Source organism: Coregonus clupeaformis, unplaced genomic scaffold, assembly GCF_020615455.1.
Source record: "Coregonus clupeaformis isolate EN_2021a unplaced genomic scaffold, ASM2061545v1 scaf1124, whole genome shotgun sequence".
NCBI classification, from domain to species: domain Eukaryota; kingdom Metazoa; phylum Chordata; class Actinopteri; order Salmoniformes; family Salmonidae; genus Coregonus; species Coregonus clupeaformis.
In genome coordinates this window covers 1-20,909 of record NW_025534578.1, presented here as the reverse complement: position 1 = coordinate 20,909, position 20,909 = coordinate 1, and the positions used below count along the sequence as shown (strand labels likewise).

At 49.4% G+C, this 20,909-nt stretch overlaps 1 pseudogene; it reads left to right on the top strand.

The window, feature by feature from the left end:
- Positions 1-5,325: 5,325 nt before the first annotated feature.
- Positions 5,326-17,118, top strand: LOC121562702 (annotated as a pseudogene).
- The last annotated feature ends 3,791 nt before the right edge of the window (positions 17,119-20,909 follow it).

Sequence of the window (20,909 nt, the reverse complement as noted above, 5' to 3'; positions counted from 1 at the left end):
ACCCTCCCTCTCTTCCACCCCCAGTTACCCTTCTCTCCTTCTACCCCACTACCCTCTCTCTCTTCCACCCCAGTCTACCCTTTCTTTTCCACCCCAGTCTACCCTCCTCCTTCCACCCCAGTCTACCCTCTCTCTCTTTACCCCTTCTTCTTCCACCCCAGTCTACCCTCTCTCTCTTCCACCCCAGTCTACCCTCTCTCTTCCACCCCAGTCTACCCCCCTCTCTCTCTTCCACCCCAGTCTACTCCTCTCTCTTCCACCCCAGTCTACCCTCTCTCTCTTCCACCCCAGTCTACCCTCTCTCTCTTCCACCCCAGTCTACCCTCTCTCTCTCTTCCACCCCAGTCTCACCCCTCTCTCTCTTTTCCACCCCAGTCTACCCTCTCTCTCTTCCACCCCAGTCTACCCTCTCTCTCTCTTCCACCCCCAGTCTACCCTCTCTCTCTCTTCCACCCCAGTCTACCCTCTCTCTCTCTTCCACCCCAGTCTACCCTCTCTCTCTCTTCCACCCCCAGTCTACCCTCTCTCTCTCTTCCACCCCAGTCTACCCTCTCTCTCTCTTCCACCCCAGTCTACCCTCCTCTCTCTTCCACCCCAGTCTACCCTCTCTCTCTCTTCCACCCCAGTCTATTCCCTCTCTCTCTTCCACCCAGTCTACCCTCTCTCTCTCTTCCACCCCAGTCTACCCTCTCTCTCTTCCACCCCAGTCTACCCCTCTCTCTTCCACCCCAGTCTACCCTCTCTCTCTTTTACCCCAGTCTACCCTCTCTCTCTTCCACCCCAGTCTACCTTCTCTCTCTCTTCCACCCCAGTCTACCCCTCTCTCTCTTCCACCCCAGTCTACCCTCTCTCTCTTCCACCCCGTCTACCTCTCTCTTCCACCCCAGTCTACCTCACTCTCTCTTCCACCCGTCTACCCTCTCTCTCTCTTCCACCCCAGTCTACCTTCTCTCTCTCTTCCACCCCAGTCTACCCTCTCTCTCTTCCACCCCAGTCTACCCTCTCTCTCTTCCACCCCAGTCTACCCTCACTCTCTCTTCCACCCGTCTACCCTCTCTCTCTTCCACAGTCTACCTTCCTTCTTTCCACCTAGTCTACCCTCTCTCTCTTCCACCCCAGTCTACCCTCTCTCTTTCCACCCCAGTCACCCTTCTTTTCCACCCGCCTCTCTCTCTTCCACCCCAGTCTACCTTCTCTCTTTCCACCCCAGTCTACCCTCTCTCTTCCACCCCAGTTACCCTCTCTCTCTTTCCACCCCAGTCTACCTTCTCTTCCACCCCAGTCTACCCTCTCTCTCTTCCACCCCAGTCACCTTTCTTCCACCCTAGTCTACCCTCTTTTTCCACCATCTCCCCCTCACCCCTCTTCCACCCGTCTACCCTCTCTCTCTTCCACCCCATCTACCTTCTATCCTCTCTTCCACCCCAGTCTACCCTCTCTCTCTTCCACCCGTCTAGCCCTTTTTCCACCCCAGTTACCTCTCTCTCTCTTCCACCCCAGTCTACCCTCTCTCTTTCCACCCCAATCTACCCTCTCTCTCTTCCACCCCAATCTACCCTCTCTCTCTTCCACCCCAGTCTACCCTCTCTCTCTCTTCCACCCCAGTCTACCCTCTCTCTCTTCCGCCCCAGTCTACCCCTTCTCTCTCTTCCACCCCAGTCTACCCTTCTCTCTCTTCCACCCCCAGTCTACCCCTCTCTCTCTCTCTCCACCCCAGTCTACCTCTCTCTCTCTTCCACCCCAGTCTACCCTTCTCTCTCTTCCACCCAAGTCTACCCTCTCTCTCTTCCACCCCAAGTCTACCCTCTCTCTCTTCCACCCCAGTCTACCCTCTCTCTCTTCCACCCCAGTCTACCCTTCTCTCTCTTCCACCCCAGTCTACCCTCTCTCTCTCTCTTCCACCCCAGTCTACCCTCTCTCTCTCTCTTCTACCCCAGTCTACCCTCTCTCTCTTCCACCCCAGTCTACCCTTCTCTCTCTTCCACCCCAGTCTACCCCTCTCTCTCTTCCACCCCAGTCTACCCCTCTCTCTCTCTTCCACCCCAGTCTACCCTCTCTCTTCTACCCCAGTCTACTCTCTCTCTTCCACCCCAGTCTACCCTCTCTCTGTCTTCCACCCCAGTCTACCCTCTCTCTCTCTTCCACCCCAGTCTACCCTTCTCTCTCTCTTCCACCCCAGTCTACCCTTCTCTCTCTTCCACCCCAGTCTACCCCTCTCTCTCTCTTCACCCCAGTCTACCCCTCTCTCTCTCTTCCACCCCAGTCCACCCCTCTCTCTCTTCCACCCCAGTTACCCTCTCTTTCTACCCCAGTTACTTTCTTTCTCTTCCACCCCAGTCTACCCTCTCTCTGTTCACCCCAGTCTACTCCTCTTTTTCTCTCCACCGCCCAGTCACCCTTTTCTCTCTTCCACCCCATCTACCCTTCTTTTCCACCCCAGCCTCACCCCTCTCTCTCTTCCACCCCCACTACCCCTCTCACTCCCAGTCTACCCTTCTCTTTCCACCCCAGTCTACCCTCTCTCTCTTCCACCCCAGTCTACCCTCTCTCTCTCTTCCACCCCAGTCTACCCTTCTCTCTCTTCCACCCCAGTCTACCCCTCTCTCTCTCTTCCACCCCAGTCTACCCCTCTCTCTCTCTTCCACCCCCAGTCTACCCTCTCTCTCTCTTCCACCCCAGTCTACCCTCTCTCTCTCTTCCACCCCCAGTCTACCCTCTCTCTCTTCTCCACCCCAGTCTACCCTCTCTCTCTCTTCCACCCCAGTCTACCCTCTCTCTCTCTTCCACCCCAGTCTACCCTCTCTCTCTTCCACCCCAGTCTACCCTCTCTCTCTCTTCCACCCCAGTCTACCCTCTCTCTCTCTCCACCCCAGTCTACCCTCTCTCTCTTCCACCCCAGTCTACCTCTCTCTCTCTTCCACCCCAGTCTACCCTCTCTCTCTCTTCCACCCCAGTCTACCCTCTCTCTCTTCCACCCCAGTCTACCCTCTCTCTCTTCCACCCCAGTCTACCCTCTCTCTCTCTCCACCCCAGTCTACCCTTCTCTCTCTCTTCCACCCCAGTCTACCTTCTCTCTCTTCCACCCCAGTCTACCCCTCTCTCTCTTCCACCCCAGTCTACCCTCTCTCTTCCACCCCAGTCTACCCCTCTCTCTCTCTTCACCCAAGTCTACCCCCTCTCTCTCTTCCACCCAAGTCTACCCTCTCTCTCTCTTCCACTCGTCTACCCTCTCTCTCTCTTCCACCCCCAGTCTACCCTCTCTCTCTCTTCCACCCCAGTCTACTCCTTCTCTCTCTTCCACCCCAGTCTACCACTCTCTCTCTCTTCCACCCCAGTCTACCCTCTCTCTTCTACCCCAGTCTACCCTCTCTCTCTCTTCCACCCCAGTCCTACCCCTCTCTCTCTTCCACCTGTCTACCCCTCTCTCTCTTCCACCCCAGTCTACCCCTCTCTCTTCCACCCCAGTCTACCCTTCTCTCTCTTCCACCCCCAGTCTACCCCTCTCTCTCTTCCACCCCAGTCTACCCCTCTCTCTTCCACCCCAGTCTACCCTTCTCTCTCTTCCACCCCAGTCTACCCTCTCTCTCTCTTCCACCCCAGTCTACCCTCTCTCTCTTTCCACCCCAGTCTACCCTCTCTCTCTCTTCCACCCCAGTTCTACCCTCTCTCTCTTCCACCCCAGTCTACCCCTCTCTCTTCTCTTCCACCCCAGTCTACCCTCTCTCTCTCTTCCACCCCAGTCTACCCTCTCTCTCTCTTCCACCCAGTCTACCCTTCTCTCTCTCTTCTACCCCAGTCTACTCTCTCTCTCTTCCACCCCAGTCTACCCCTCTCTGTCTTCCACCCCAGTCTACCTTCTCTCTCTTCCACCCCAGTCTACCCTCTCTCTCTCTTCCACCCCAGTCTACCCTTCTCTCTCTTCCACCCCAAGTCTACCCTCTCTCTTCCACCCCAGTCTACCCTCTCTCTTCCACCCCAGTCTACCTTCTCTCTCTTCCACCCCAGTCTACCCTCTCTCTTCCACCCCAGTCTACCCTCTCTCTCTTCCACCCCAGTCTACCCTCTCTCTCTTCCACCCCAGTCTACCCTTCTCTCTCTTCCACCCCAGTCTACCCTCTCTCTCTCTTCCACCCCAGTCTACCCTCTCTCTCTCTTCCACCCCAGTCTACCCTCTCTCTCTTCCACCCAGTCTACCCTCTCTTCTTCCCCCAGTCTACCCTCTCTCTCTTCCACCCCCAGTCTACCCCTCTCTCTCTTCCACCCCAGTCTACCCTTCTCTCTCTTCCACCCCAGTCTACCCTTCTCTCTCTTCCACCCCAGTCTACCCTCTCTCTCTTCCACCCCAGTCTACCCTTCTCTCTCTTCCACCCCAGTCTACCCTCTCTCTTCCACCCCAGTCTACCCTCTCTCTTCCCACCCCAGTCTACCTCTCTCTCTCCACCCCAGCCTACCCTTCTCTCTCCCACCCCCAGTCTACTCTCTCTCTTTCCACCCCAGCCCACCCTTCTTCTCTTCCACCCCAGTCTACCCTTCTCTCTCTTCCACCCCAGTCTACCCTCTCTCTCTCTTCCACCCCAGTCTACCCTCTCTCTCTTCCACCCCAGTCTACCCTCTCTCTTTCTTCCACCCCAGTCTACCCTCTCTCTCTTCCACCCCAGTCTACCCTTCTCTCTCTTCCACCCCAGTCTACCTTCTCTCTCTTCCACCCCAGTCTACCCTCTCTCTCTTCCACCCAGTCTACCCCTCTCTCTCTTCCACCCCAGTCTACCCTCTCTCTCTTCTACCCCCAGTCTACTCTCTCTCTTCCACCCCAGTCTACCTCTCTCTTCCACCCCAGTCTACCCTTCTCTCTCTTCCACCCCAGTCTACCCTCTCTCTCTTCCACCCCAGTCTACCCCTCTCTCTCTTCCACCCCAGTCTACCCTTCTCTCTCTTCCACCCCAGTCTACCCCTCTCTCTTCCACCCCAGTCTACTCTCTTCTACCTTCCCTCTCTTCCTCTGCAGAAGCAAGTCTTTTCAGCTCCACCCCCTTCTCTTTTTGCATAAGGTTCTATTTTCTCCCTCCCCCACATCTCTCTTTTTGCAGAAGCAAGTTGTTCTCCCTCTACCCCTCCCCTTCTGCCCCCTCTCTTTTTGCAGAAGTTTGTGTTTTTCTTCGCCTCGACCTCACCCCTCCCTCCCTTCCTTCCCAGCCCGCCCACCCCTGGCCTCACCCCTCCCTCTCTCCCTTCCCAGCCCGCCCACCCTGGCCTCACCCCTCCCCCCAGCCCGCCCACCCTGGCCTCACCCCTCCCTCTCTTCCTCTTTTTGCGGAAGCAAGTTTTTCTACCTCCTCCCCTCCCTCTCTTCTACAGAAGTGTCTGTTCCCTCTCTCTCTCCTCTGTCGGTAGCGTTCGCGTCGACTGGCCAGAGTCCGCGAGCTGTCCTCTCCATTCATCCCTCTATCTCAGAGTAAGTAGACCGTTCTCTCAGCCGACTGGTAACGTGTCCAGACATGTCTGGTTGGTTCTACTGCTAAACAGACACAGAAACACTTTACAGAGACAACCGGACAGAAACCTTTTTTTTGCAATGTAAAACAAGAGTCAAACTTAAAAGAGTAACAGTTACTGAAGATGAGAAGTTTTCAAATGGTAGGGAGAATCCTCACGCTAGAGGGGACTTGGTTCCAGCTGTGTAGATGTATTGACCCGCTTCCTGAATACACTCAAACAAACACTGTTCTGTGTGGAGACGACATGCCCTTATTGAAGACGCAGCCGTGACAGACAACTATAAACAGACCATTTCCTGTATTACTGTTGATGTTATGTTGTATACTGTGTCTGTGTGTGTTTTGACCTGCATCGTTCCTTCCATGCCACTGGGGCGTTCCTCAGTCTGATTAACACAACCTAGACCTGACCGTCTGTCTGTATCTCTTGACGCTCTCTGTCAGTCTCTCTCTCTCTCTCTCTCTGAAGTTTTCAGTTAGATGGTGATTTTATGACCAGTTGAAGACCTCTACTACATTCATGTTTTACTGTTAGGTCTCTGTGATGTTGCAGTCTAGTGCAAAAAAATATGATTCCTGATTCAACAGGAACTACAGAAGCCTCTGTCCATTGGCTCGTCTCACTTTCTGGTTCTGCAGAATCGTTATTGGCCATGGCTTACCACAGCTTCCTGCTCGAGCCAATCAGCTGCCACGCCTGGAACAAGGACCGCACCCGTGAGTAGGACGCCCTGTCTGATTGGTCAATAGGACTTCCTCCTACAAGTAGAATCACTAGTGGAAACCAACTCCGATGGTGTTGAACAGACTCACAAAGCCGAGTTCTACCGAAGTTGACATTCATTACAGATAGACAACCTACTGACACATACCAAGTTAACTGAAATTGAATCGAAGTTAAAACATTAAACGGGCTTAAGTTGAGTGAGTCTGACAGAGGGCTGTGATTGGCTCCCATGTGGCTGGAGGTATTTCCTGTTGAAGTGAGAGGGGTGGTGTTCACACACTGGGTCTCCGAGAGAGAAGTCTTAGTGCTACACAGCTCAGGAAACTTAACTCCATATTTGGTTGTTTCGATCTGAGTCAGTTTCTGCTCAAAGTGGTCTGGATCAAACACACATACAGGCGCGCGCACACACACACACACACACACAACACACACACACACACACACATACAACCACAGTGTGTGTGAGTCATACAAACAGGAACAGGAGGTGAACTGACGGTTTCAACTCTGACACGAGACACAACAAACAACACATAACTGAGCCACACACCCGAGACACACAAACACCCACTAAAAACCTGGACACACACACAACACACACACAAACACACTGAGACACACACACACACACACACACTAGACACACACACACATGAGACACACACACACACACACACACTGAGACACACACACACACACACACACACTGAGACACACACACACACAAACACACACACACAGAGAGACACACACACATACAGGCGCACACACACACATACAACCACAGTGTGTGTGAGTCATACAAACAGGAACAGGAGGTGAACTGACGGTGTCAACTCTGACACGAGAGACACACACAGACACTGAGAGAGACACTGAGACTGAGACGCACACAGAGAGACACAGACACAGACACAGAGACACACACAGACACAGAGACACTGAGAGACACACAAACACACACACAGAGACACTGAGAGACACACAGAGACACTGAGAGACACACAGAGACACATGTAGATACTGTGAGAGGAGTGTGACCTTGCTTCCCCACGCTATACTGTTGCAAACACTCACTCACACGAAAACACTCACTCATACACACTCACACGAACCAACAGCCCTCTGATATATAGTGAGTTCTGTAGAGATTGATCTGATAGATAGTGGAGATTGATCTGATATACAGTGCATTCGGAAACTATTTAGACCCCTTCCCTTTTCATTTTGTTAGGCTACAGCCTTATTCTAAAAAGACTTAAATTGTTTTTTTTTAAACCCTAATTAATCTACACACAATACCCCATAATGACAAAGCAAAAACAGGTTTTTTAGAAATGTTTGCAAATGTATTACAAATGGAAAAACTTTTAATATATCATTTACATAAGTATTCAGACCCTTTACTCAGTACTTTGTTGAAGCACCTTTGGCAGCGATTACAGCCTAGAGTCTTCTTGGGTATGACGCTTCTAAGCTTGGCACACCTGTATTTGGGGAGTTTCTCCCATTCTTCTCTGCAGATCCTCTCAAGCTCTGTCAGGTTGGCTGGGGAGCGTCACTGCACAGCTATTTTCAGGTCTCTCCAGAGATGTTCGATCGGGTTCAAGTCCGGGCTCTGGCTGGGCCACTCAAGGTTATTCAGAGACTTGTCCCGAAGCCACTCCTGCGTTGTCTTGGCTGTGTGCTTAGGGTCGTTGTCCTGTTGGAGGTGAACCTTCGCCCCAGTCTGAGGTCCTGAGCGATCTGGAGCAGGTTTTCATCAAGGATCTCTCTGTACTTTGCTCCGTTCATCTTTCCCTTGATCCTGACTAGTCTCCCAGTCCCTGCCGCTGTAAAACATCCCCACAGCATGATGCTTCCACCTTGCTTTACCGTAGGGATGGTGCCAGGTTTCCTCCAGACGTGACGCTTGGCATTCAGGCCAAAGAGTTAAATCTTGGTTTCATCAGACCAGAGAATCTTGTTTCTCATGGTCTGAGAGTCCTTTAGGTGCCTTTTGGCAAACTCCAAGCGGGCTGTCATGTGCCTTTTACTGAGGAGTGGCTTTTGTCTGGTCACTCTACCATAAAGGCCTAATTGGTGGAGTGCTGCAGAGATGGTTGTCCTTCTGGAAGGTTCTCCCATCTCCACAGAGGAACCCTTGAGCTCTGTCAGAGTGACCATTGGGTTCTTGGTCACCTCCCTGACCAAGGCCCTTCTCCCCCGATTGCTCAGTTTGGCCTGGTGGCCAGCTCTAGGAAGAGTCTTGGTGGTTCCAAACTTATTCAATTTAAGAATGATGGAGGCCACTGTGTTCTTGGGGACCTTCAATGCTGCAGAAATGTTTTGGTACCCTTCCCCAGATCTGTGCCTCGACACAATTCTGTCTCGGAGCTCTACGGACAATTCCTTCAACCTCACGGCTTGGTTTTTGCTCTGACATGCACTGTCAACTGTGGGACCTTTATATAGACAGGCGTGTGCCTTTCCAAATCATGTCCAAACAATTTAATTTACCACAGGTGGACTCCAATCAAGTTGTAGAAACATCTCAAGGACGATCAATGGAAATAGGATGCACCTGAGCTCAATTTCGAGTCTCATAGCAAAGGGTCTGAATAATTATGTAAATAAGGTATTTCAGTTTTTTCTTTTTTATAAATTTTCCCAAAATTCTAAAAACCTGTTTTCGCTTTGTCATTATGTGTGGAGAGATGAGAGGTGGGGGTAAGGGGATATGAGTGTTCAGAAAAATAGTAATTTTATCCATTTTAGAATAAGGCTGTAACGTAACAAAATGTGGAAAAAGTCAAGGGGTCTGAATAGTTTCCGAATACCCCATTGAGTTCTGTAGAGATTGATCTGATATACAGCTGAAGTCGGAAGTTTACATACACGTTTTTCAACCACTTGGAGTCATTAAAACTTGTTTTCCAACAATTGTTTACAGACAGATTATTTCACTTATAATTCACTGTATCACAATTCCAGTGGGTCAGAAGTTTACATACACTAAGTTGACTGTGCCTTTAAACAGCTTGGAAAATTCCAGAAAATGATGTCATGGCTTTACAAGCTTCTGATAGGCTAATTGACATCATTTGCGTCAATTGAGGTGTACCTGTGGATGTATTTCAAGGCCTACCTTCAAACTCAGTGCCTCTTTGCTTGACATCATGGGAAAATCAAAAGAAATCAGCCAAGACCTCAGGAAAAAATTGTAGACCTTCACAAGTCTGGTTCATCCTTGGGAGCAATTTCAAACGCCTGAAGGTACACGTTCATCTGTACAAACAATAGTACGCAAGTATAAACACCATGGGACCACGCAGCCGTCATACCACTCAGGAAGGAGACGCGTTCTGTCTCCTAGAGATGAACATACTTTGGTGCGAAAAGTGCAAATCAATCCCAGAAACACAGCAAATGACCTTGTGAAGATGCTGGAGGAAACAGGTACAAAGTATCAATATCCACAGTAAAACGAGTCCTATATCGACATAACCTGAAAGGCCGCTCAGCAAGGAAGAAGCCACTGCTCCAAAACCGCCATAAAAAGCCAGACTACGGTTTGCAACTGCACATGGGGACAAAGATCGTACTTTTTGGAGAAATGTCCTCTGGTCTGATGAAACAAAAATAGAGCTGTTTGGCCATAATGACCATCGTTATGTTTGGAGGAAAAAGGGGAAGGCTTGCAAGCCGAAGAACACCATCCCAACCATGAAGCACAGTGGTGGCAGCATCATGCTGTGAGGGTGCTTTGCTGCAGGAGGGACTGGTGCACTTCACAAAATAGATGGCATCATGAGGAAGGGAAATTATGTGGATATATTGAAGCAACATCTCAAGACATCAGTCAGGAAGTTCAAGCTTGGTCGCAAATGGGTCTTCCAAATGGACAATGACCCCAAGCATACTTCCAAAATTGTGGCAAAATGGCTTAAGGACAACAAAGTCAAGGTATTGGAGTGCCCATCACAAAGCCCTGACCTCAATCCTATAGAAGATTTGTGGGCAGAACTGAAAAAGCGTGTGTGAGCAAGGAGGCCTACAAACCTGACTCCGTTACACCAGCTCTGTCAGGAGGAATGGGCCAAAATTCACCCAACTTATTGTGGGAAGCTTGTGGAAGGCTACCCAAAATGTTTGACCCTAGTTAAACAATTTAAAGGCAATGCTACCAAATACTAATTTATTGTATGTAAACTTCTGACCCACTGGGAATGTGATGAAAGAAATAAAAGCTGAAATAAATCATTCTCTCTATTATTCTGACATTTCACATTCTTAAAATAAAGTGGTGATCCTAACTGACCTAAGACGGGAATTTTTACTAGGATTAAATGTCAGGAATTGTGAAAAACTGAGTTTTTAAATGTATTTGGCTGAGGTGGTCGTCTGTAGCTCAATTGGTAGAGCACGGCGCTTGTAACGCCAGGGTAGTGGGTTCGATCCCCGGGACCACCCATACGTAAACATTTATAAAAATTGATAAAAGCGTCTGCTAAATGGCATATTATTATTATTATTATTATTATTATTAGGTGTATGTAAACTTCCGACATCAACTGTATAGTGAGTTCTGTGGTGATTTGATCTGATATGTAGTGAGTTCTGTGGTGATTTGATCTGATATGTAGTGCTGTATCTCTCCCTGTATAGTGAGTTCTGTGGTGATTTGATCTGATATGTAGTGCTGTATCTCTCCCTGTATGAGTGAGTTCTGTGGTGATTTGATCTGATATGTAGTGCTGTATCTCTCCCTGTATAGTGAGTTCTGTGGTGATTTGATCTGATATGTAGTGCGATCTCTCCCTGTATAGTGAGTTCTGTGGTGAGTTGATCTGATATGTAGTGCTGTATCTCTCCCTGTATAGTGAGTTCTGTGGTGGTTTGATCTGATATGTAGTGCTGTATCTCTCCCTGTAGAGATTGCTCTGTGTCCCAACAACCACGACGTCCACATCTATCAGAAGGATGGGACCAAGTGGACCAAGATACATGAACTGAAGGAGCACAATGGACAGGTCACAGGTGAGACACACAGACAGACACACAGACAGACAGACACACACCGCACAGTTTAGAGGCATGTTTTAGACATTTCTTTTATTTCTGCCTCTGTTCTCCCTAACTCATTATGTCTCCTTATCCCCCCCATCTCTCCAGGTATAGACTGGGCTCCAGACAGTAACTCATTATGTCTCCTTATCCCCCCCATCTCTCCAGGTATAGACTGGGCTCCAGACAGTAACTTCGTTCGTGACCTGTGGCACCGTAACGCGTACGTCTGGTCTCTGAAGGAGGCGTGGAAACCCACCCTGGTCATCCCCGTATCAACCGGGCTGTACTCATATGCTCTCATCTGGTCTCCCGGTAGAACAAGTTCGCTGTGGGCAGCGGATCACGCTCATCTCCATCTGCTACTCTCGAACAGGAGAATGACTGGTGAGGACTGGGCAGGACAGCTGGGTTTAACTATGTCTCTTATAGAGAACAGGGAATGACTGGTGAGGACTGGGCAGGGACAGGCGGTTTAACTATGTCTGTTATAGAGAACAGGAGAATGAGCTGGTGAGGACTGGGCAGGGATCAGGGGTTTAACTACATCTGCTACTAGAGAACAGGAGAATGACTGGTGAGGACTGGGCAGGGGCAACTGGGTTTAACTATCTGTTATAGAGAACAGGAGAATGACTGGTGAGGACTGGCCGGACTGGGTTTAACTATATCTGTTATAGAGAACAGGAGAATGACTGGTGAGGACTGGGCAGGGACAGGACTGGGTTTAACTATATCTGTTATAGAGAACAGGAGAATGACTGGTGAGGACTGGGCAGGGACAGGTTTAACTATGACTGGTGAGGACTGGTCAGGGACAGGTTTAACTATGACTGGTGAGGACTGGCCAGGGACAGGTTTAACTATATCTGTTTTAGAGAACCTGACCAGGTTTCAGCTTTGTTCCCTACATACAGCTTTGTTCCCTGTTCTCTGGCCGACACACTTCAACCACATTTCGACTATATCCCAAGAACGTTCACGTTTTAACCACACACGCTTTCAACCCTGTTATTCCCAGGTGGGTCTGTAAGCACATCAAGAAGCCAATCCGTTCCACCATCCTCAGTCTGGACTGGCATCCCAACAACGTGCTGCTGGCGCTGATCCTGTGACTTCAAATGCAGGTAGTAGGAGAGAGGTAGAGGGAGGGAGAGAGAGAGAGAGAGAGAGAGAGAGAGAGAGAGAGAGAGAAGAGAAGAGAGAGAGAGAGAGAGAGAGAGAGAGAGAGAGAGAGAGAGAGAGAGAGAGAGAGAGAGAGAGAGAGAGAGAGAGAGAAGATATTCAACCATACTTCAAAAGTGAAATCTCCTTGAATCCCTCCCTCTCCTTAATTCTCCCCCCTCAGGGTGTTCTCGGCCTACATCAAGGAGGTGGAGGAGAAGCCCGGCCCCACAGTGTGGGGGGTCCAAGATGCCCTTTGGGAGGTTATGTTTGAGTCTGGGCCTCAGGGGCGGCTGGGGAGGGGGGCAGGAGGGATGGGTTCACGGGGTCTGTTTCTCCCACAGCGGGAACCGCCTGGCCTGGACATCACATGACTCTACTGTGGCGATCGCAGAGGGAGGCAAGACCAGCACGTAAGTAGAGAGAGGATACCAGCACGTAGAGAGAGAGAGAGAGCGAATACCAGCATGTAGAGAGAGAGAGAGCGAATACCAGCATGTAGAGAGAGAGAGGATACCAGCACGTAGAGAGAGAGAGAGAGAATACCAGCATGTAGAGAGAGAGAGCGAATACCAGCATGTAGAGAGAGAGAGCGAATACCAGCATGTAGAGAGAGAGAGCGAATACCAGCATGTAGAGAGAGAGCGAATACCAGCATGTAGAGAGAGAGAGCGAATACCAGCATGTAGAGAGAGAGAGAGAATACCAGCATGTAGAGAGAGAGAGCGAATACCAGCATGTAGAGAGAGAGGAGCGAATACCAGCATGTGAGAGAGAGATACCAGCATGTGAGAGAGAGAGAGAATACCAGCATGTAGAGAGAGAGAGCGAATACCAGCACATAGAGAGAGAGAGAGAATACCAGCATGTAGAGAGAGAAAGAGAGAGAATACCAGCATGTAGAGAGAGAGAGCGAATACCAGCACATAGAGAGAGCGAGAGGATACCAGCATGTAGAGAGAGAAAGAGAGAGAATACAAGCATGTAGAGAGAGGATACGAGCATGTAGAGAGAGAGAGCGAATACCAGAATGTAGAGAGAGAGAGAGAATACCAGCATGTAGAGAGAGAGGATACGAGCATGTAGAGAGAGAGAGAGAGAAATACCAGCATGTAGAGAGAGAGAGAGAATACCAGCATGTAGAGAGAGAGGATACGAGCATGTAGAGAGAGAGAGAGAATACCAGCATGTAGAGAGAGAGGATACGAGCATGTAGAGAGAGAGAGAGAGAATACCAGCATGTAGAGAGAGAGAGAGAATACCAGCATGTAGAGAGAGAGGATACGAGCATGTAGAGAGAGAGAGAGAATACCAGCATGTAGAGAGAGAGAGAGAATACCAGCATGTAGAGAGAGAGAGAGAGAATACCAGCATGTAGAGAGAGAGAATACCAGCTTGTAGAGAGAGAGAGAGAATACCAGCATGTAGAGAGAGAGAGCGAATACCAGCACATAGAGAGAGCGAGAGGATACCAGCATGTAGAGAGAGAATACCAGTATGTAGAGAGAGAGAGAGAATACCAGCACGTAGAGAGAGAGAGCGAATACCAGCAAGTAGAGAGAGAGAGCGAATACCAGCACGTAGAGAGAGAGAGAATACCAGCACGTAGAGCGAGAGAGAATATCAGCACGTAGAGAGAGAGAGAATACCAACACGTAGAGAGAGAGAGCGAATACCAGCACGTAGAGAGAGAGAGAGAATACCAGCACGTAGAGCGAGAGAGAATATCAGCACGTAGAGAGAGAGAGAATACCAACACGTAGAGAGAGAGAATAACAGCACATAGAGAGGGAGAGAGAGAGAGAATACCAGCACGTAGAGAGAGAGAATACCAGCACGTAGAGAGAGAGAGAATACCAGCACGGAAGAGAGAGAGAATACCAGCATGTAGAGAGAGAGAGAATACCAGCACGTAGAGAGAGAGAGAGAATACCAGCACGTAGAGAGAGAGAATACCAGCACGGAGAGAGAGAGAGAATACCAGCACGTAGAGAGAGAGAATACCAGCACGTAGAGAGAGAGAATAACAGCACATAGAGAGGAGAGAGAGAGAGAATACCAGCACTGTAGAGAGAGAGAATACCAGCTCTAGAGAGAGAGATAATACCAGCACGTAGTCAGAGAGAGATAATATCAGCACGAGTAGATTGAATATCAGTCTGTCTCTCTCTCTGTGTATTCTAGTATCAGTCTGATCTCTCTGTGTATGCTAGTATCAGTCTGATATCTGTGTGTATTCTAGTATCAGTCTGATCTCTCTGTGTATATTCTAGAATCAGTCTGATCTCTCTGTGTGTATTCTAGTATCAGTCTGATCTCTCTCTGTGTATTCTAGTATCAGTCTGATCTCTCTCTGTGTATTCTAGTATCAGCAGTCTGATCTCTGAGACCCTTCCTCTGCTGTGTGTCAGCTTTATCACTGAAAACAGCCTGGTGGCTGCCGTGAGTATACACACACACACACACACACACACACACACACACACACTCTTACCCTCCCTCTCTCTCTCCTGTGTCTGTTTCACTGTGTCTCTCTCCTGTGTCTTTTTCACTGTGTCTCTCTCTCCTGTGTCTGTCTCACTGTGTCTCTCCTGTGTCTGTTTCACTGTGTGTCTCCTGTGTCTGTCTCACTGTGTCTCTCCTGTGTCTGTCTCACTGTGTCTCTCCTGTGTCTGTCTCACTGTCTCTCTCCTGTGTCTGTCTCACTGTGTCTCTCTCCTTTCTCTCTCTCCTGTGTCTGTCTCACTGTGTCTCTCCTGTGTCTGTCTCACTGTGTCTCTCCTGTGTCTGTCTCACTGTGTCTCTCCTGTGTCTGTCTCACTGTGTCTCTCCTGTGTCTGTCTCACTGTCTCTCTCCTGTGTCTGTCTCACTGTCTCTCTCCTGTGTCTGTCTCAGTGTGTGTCTCTCCTGTATCTGTTTCACTGTGTGTCTCCTGTGTCTGTCTCACTGTGTCTCTCCTCTCTCTCTCCTGTGTCTGTCTCACTGTGTGTCTCTCTCCTGTGTCTGTCTCACTGTGTCTCTCCTGTGTCTGTCTCACTGTGTCTCTCTCCTTTCTCTCTCTCCTGTGTCTGTCTCAATGTGTCTCTCCTGTGTCTGTCTCACTGTGTGTCTCTCTTTCTCCTGTGTCTGTCTCACTGTGTCTCTCCTGTGTCTGTCTCACTGTGTCTCTCTCCTTTCTCTCTCTCCTGTGTCTGTCTCACTGTGTCTCCCCTGTGTCTGTCTCACTGTGTCTCTCTCCTCTCTCCAGGGTCATGACTGCTACCCAGTGCTGTTTGTGTTTGATGGTGCGAAGGGCTCTGTAACCTACGGAGGGAAGCTGGACGTTCCCAAGCAGACGTCTCAGAGAGGGATCAGCGCCAGGGAACGCTTCCAGAACCTGGACCGCCGAGGTTCGTCCTCCGAGACCACCGAGCAGGGACTGGAGAGTCTGCACAAGAACAGCATCAGGTGGGGGGGAGCGTATTTCTGGGTCCTAATGACTGTGTGTGTGTGGGGGACTGTGTGTGTGTGTGGGGGGGAGACTGTGTGTGTGTGTGGGGGGGTCTGACTGTGTGTGTGTGTGGGGGGGACTGTGTGTGTGTGGTGGGGGAGACTGTGTGTGTGTGTGGGGGAGTATTTCTGGGTCCTAATGACTGTGTGTGTGTGTGTGGGGGGGAGACTGTGTGTGTGTGTGGGGGGACTGTGTGTGTGTGGGGCTGTGTGTGGGCGTTTCTGGTCCTAAGACTGTGTGTGTGTGTGTGGGGGGGGGACTGTGTGTGTGTGTGGGGGGAGACTGTGTGTGTGTGGGGGGGAGCGTATTTCTGGGTCCTAATGACTGTGTGTGTGTGTGGGGGGACTGTGTGTGTGTGGATGTGTGGTGTGTGTGTGTGTGTGGGGGGAGCGTATTTCTGGGTCCTAATGACTGTGTGTCTGTTAACTGTCTCTTTTTATTCCAGTCAGATCTCTGCACTAGAGGGAGGAAAGAGTAAATGTTCCAAGTTTTGTACCACTGGGATGGACGGAGGAATGGTCATATGGGACGTCAAGGTACACACACACACACACCACACCACACCACACCACACCACACACACACACCACACCACACACACACACACACACACACACACACACCACACACACACACACACCACCACACACCACACTCACCTCTCACACACACACCACACTCACACTCACACACACCACACACACACCACCACACACCACCACACACACACCACACCCCACACCACCACACACACACACACCACACACCACACACACACACACACACACACACACACACACACACACCACACACACACCACACCCCACACACACACCACACCACACACACACACACACACCACACACACACACAGCAAAGTTTGAGAAGTTACTCAAGTTGTTGTTGTACCTCATCAACGTGGTCATGACATCTGGAATAGTTGTGTGCTGTGAAGCCATGAAGAGACGTCTAAAAAATATTCTCCTCTTCTTGTTCTCCAGAGTCTGGAATCTTCCATGAAGGACCTCAAGATAGTCTGACACTAGGGCATTGACCCTCTGTCGACCAGCCGACCAGCCGGGATATGAAGACATCTCACCTCTTTGCCTTTCTGCTTCTCTGTCCGTCTGTCCGTCTGCTGCTGCTGAAGCCAACTCCTGTCTGTCCGTGTCACTCTACCCCCGTGGCTCTGCAGCCGTGCGTGCCACGTGGACTCGCGTAAAGGAGCGATTGACTGAAGCAGCACTCGAACTGTCGCCTTTTTTTTAGAATAACGCGTAGCCTCAATCTGTGAATATTACTGTGACTCCGGGACCAAAGACCACCAGCTCAAGCCTGTTTTCTCAACCCTCCCCTGTCTGAAGTGTGCGCTCGTTTCACTCCGCTTCCTTGTTTTCTAGAAGGATTGGATGGCGTCAGGCGTAGCTAGGGGGGAGTGTCTTGTCACCGTCTTACTCCAGTTCATTTGTCTTTTTTTTTTTTTGAAGCGTACAGCGGCACACTGCAGTGAGAAGACAGATGGAACCGATTAGACTGTTACTATGACACGTCTCCCTTCCAAATGACACCCTTCTTCCTTTATATAGTGCACTACGTTACACCAGGACCCATAGGGCACTGGTCAAAAAAGCAGTGCACTATTATAGTCCAGGAATAGGATGCCATTTGGGATGCAGACTTTTTTGTATTTTTTTCTTCTCCTTCCAGGAAGTGCTTGTTGAGCGATGTTCTTCTGTTCCATCAGGGATTCTATACTGCTTTTAGTTGTACCTGGACATACAGTTGTGCTCTAATATACTGCCTGGTTTCACTTTGGCTTTTAAAATGTAGTTGAAATTGATTTTGTTTTTTTGTGTTCACACATGGTATTTGTTGGATTTACAGCACAGGACCAAGAAAATAAAAAATTATTCAAAAAAAAAAAAAAACGGCCTGGAACTTAAACCGTTATAAAAGGAAGACTGCAGTTTTGAAACTGCAGTAAAAGTGCAGTAACTGCAGCCTACTGCGGTATATTGGACGCAGTAATTACAGGATAGCTGCAGTTAGACTGCACTCTGACTGCAGTCTTTTTGTCGTAAGGGAAATTATTCAGAATTCTAATTTTAATTTGGTTGGAGGCAGACGGTTCTCGTTTGCGGTGTAATGGATCATATCTGTGGTCAGTTGCAGATGCCTACTGGGTAAAAAAAGCCATTCAACCAGTTTTGAAAAGAGAAAACGGAACTAACTTTCTGCTCCGTTGAACTCCATTATCGAGTGCCAATATATTAGAGCGCAACTGTAGCTATTGGAGTTATTATAATATAAAGCCTCAAAGTGGAATGCTACAGCAGGTATAATCATGAAAAAAAAGCCAAGCAGCAGTACCTGTTTTTAAATGCTTATGCTGGTCATAATATGCATTGAATAAATAAATGATTTACTATCATAGATGGTTTGTGTGCGTGTGTCCAAGTTTTTGATAGACTGATCTGATGTCAACTAGTAACTGTTATGAAAATGTGTCAAGACACACCGAGTTTCAGACCGCGGTCTACATAAAAGCTCATCACCGTAACTCATTCAGACACTCAAATTCAGAGCCCTCTATTCTGTTTAGGTGTAGGACTCACGCCACCCAGCGGCCACATTCAGTACGCACAACCTCGATCAAATAAAACAACGGGAGAAACTACCAAAAGTATTTGGAAATTGATTTTGGGTTCAAGCGTTTGCCGGAGCTGTTTTTATGTTGAATAGTAGGTTACATTATAGATTATATATATATTTTAATTGAATGAATGTAACGATTCTGGAATTCCGTTGAAATTGTAGGGATTGTAACGCACGACAGATGTTGACAGGAATTCTGACTTGCTGCTGTAACCGTTTGGGTCTAGAAAATAAAGCGAAAGAAACAACTGTTCTCCAACCCAGTATCTCTGGCGATTTACAACAACATCATGACTTGGATCCACATGGAACCGTTACCTAATCCGTAAAAAAAAAAAGTGACGTTTTTCTGATTCTTTTTCCTTTTCTTCCGGACGCAGAAAGACTGTTTTCCTGGAAACCCGTTTTCATCGTTCACTTCCGGGACCAAGCTCTTGATTTAGCGACATATCTCGTCGCTGCAGCACCTCGTCGGCATCCCGGATGCTCACTAGTCGGTGATCACCACCACCATCATATCTTCATCCGTGGGGCTTAGATCTCTTTAAGATCGCTAGTAGCAACACACCGCTGTAGGCCAGAAGGGCTGCGGCTGGAATCAACCCAAATCAAAGCGCTGCTCAAACACACAACACTGAAGATAACGTTGTCGCCACACCACGTCCCCGTCAACTGTTGCTTTTACACATTTTTAAATGAATCTCGTAAGGTATGTAGTTTTGGGTTTATGTAACATCGTAATGCGAGTTAGTAGGGCGTTCTATCAACATGAATGTGTTGGTTTGATAAAAGCCGAACAAGACAGATATCGCCCAATAACCAGCTGGGATGTTGCAAACTTTATTTTGGGACTCACTATGACTGCTGCCCATATCAGTTGGGTTTGTAATGTTATTATTTAGCACAACACGGCTTCCTCTTCTAGCCCATTGACGGCAACAATGTGTTGGCATCATTTTAGTGTTTCAATTCACAATGTTGTTCCTCGGTACATCTGGGTGGAAAACGGATAGAATGGTTGAATGTCTTGAGTTCTGTCTGCGTCGCTTGGGAGATGATCTGTTTTACAGTGGAATAACGAATACCGATTATGGTCCTCGATAATACCGACGCCCTCCACTGCCGTTCCCCGGAACCGGAAGGACGGCGCAGGGACATTATCACTTTTACTCATCTACTTTTAGATCAATTGCCTTATACAGACTGCACTGCCATGACCAAGTTGTTTCCATGGTTTCTGATTAAAATAGTTATGTCATCAGATGAGAACGTCAAAGACTGATGTATTTACATGCGTAGACTTTTACTAGGGCTTAGGCCCCTCTCTCTCGTGTGTGTGTGTGCTTTAAACACTGAGAGAATGACAGACAGGTAGCTGTGAAGTATTTAGGTAATGCTACTATCCTCCTGTATTACTACACCACTTTGTCTTGAAGCTGACAGACAGACAGGCCTGGACACTGACCACAGACAGACAGACAGACAGACAGGCCTGGACACTGACCACAGACAGACAGACAGACAGACAGGCCTGGACACTGACCACAGACAGACAGACAGACAGACAGGCCTGGACACTGACCACAGACAGACAGACAGGTCTGGACACTGACCACAGACAGACAGACAGATCTGGACACTGACCACAGACAGACAGACAGACAGGACACTGGGGTCAGCAAGAGAGAGTGTCACACAGCTAGACTCCGGTCACACACAGAGAGGCTGGACTAGGTGAGCCTGCTGGGCTTTGGCTCTGATCTGTGTGTCGGCCGGTAAGCCATGTCATTAACAGACAGCTTGATAACGGAACTTAACAGAACGACAGCTGTCTGTATAGGAAGGGATGGGGAGAAAGAGGAGAGAGGAGAGGAGAGGAGAGGAGAGGAGAGGAGAGGAGAGGGAGGAGAGGAGGAGGAGAGGGGAGAGGAGAGGGGGAGGGATGGAGGAGGAAGGAGAGAGGGAGGGATGGAGGAGGAAGAGAGGAGAGGAGAGGAGAGGGAGGGAGGAGGAGGAGGAGAGGGAGAGAGGGAGGGAGGGGAGGAGGGAGGAGAGGGAAGGAGAGGGGACAGAGAGGGAGGAGGGGAGGGAAGGAGAGGGGAGAGGAGGAGGGAGGGAGAGGGGCAGAGAGGGGGAGAGGGGAGAGGGAGGAGGGGAGAAGGGAGAGGGGAGGGAGAAGGAGGAGGGAGGGAGGGGGAGGGGAGGGAGAGAGGGAGAGGTGGGGGAGGGAGAGGGGAGAGGAGGGATGGAGAGGAGAGGGAAGGAGAGGGGAGAGGTGGAAAGAGAGAAAGATAGGAGGAAGTCCCTGTATTCAGGCCATGTGCTGTG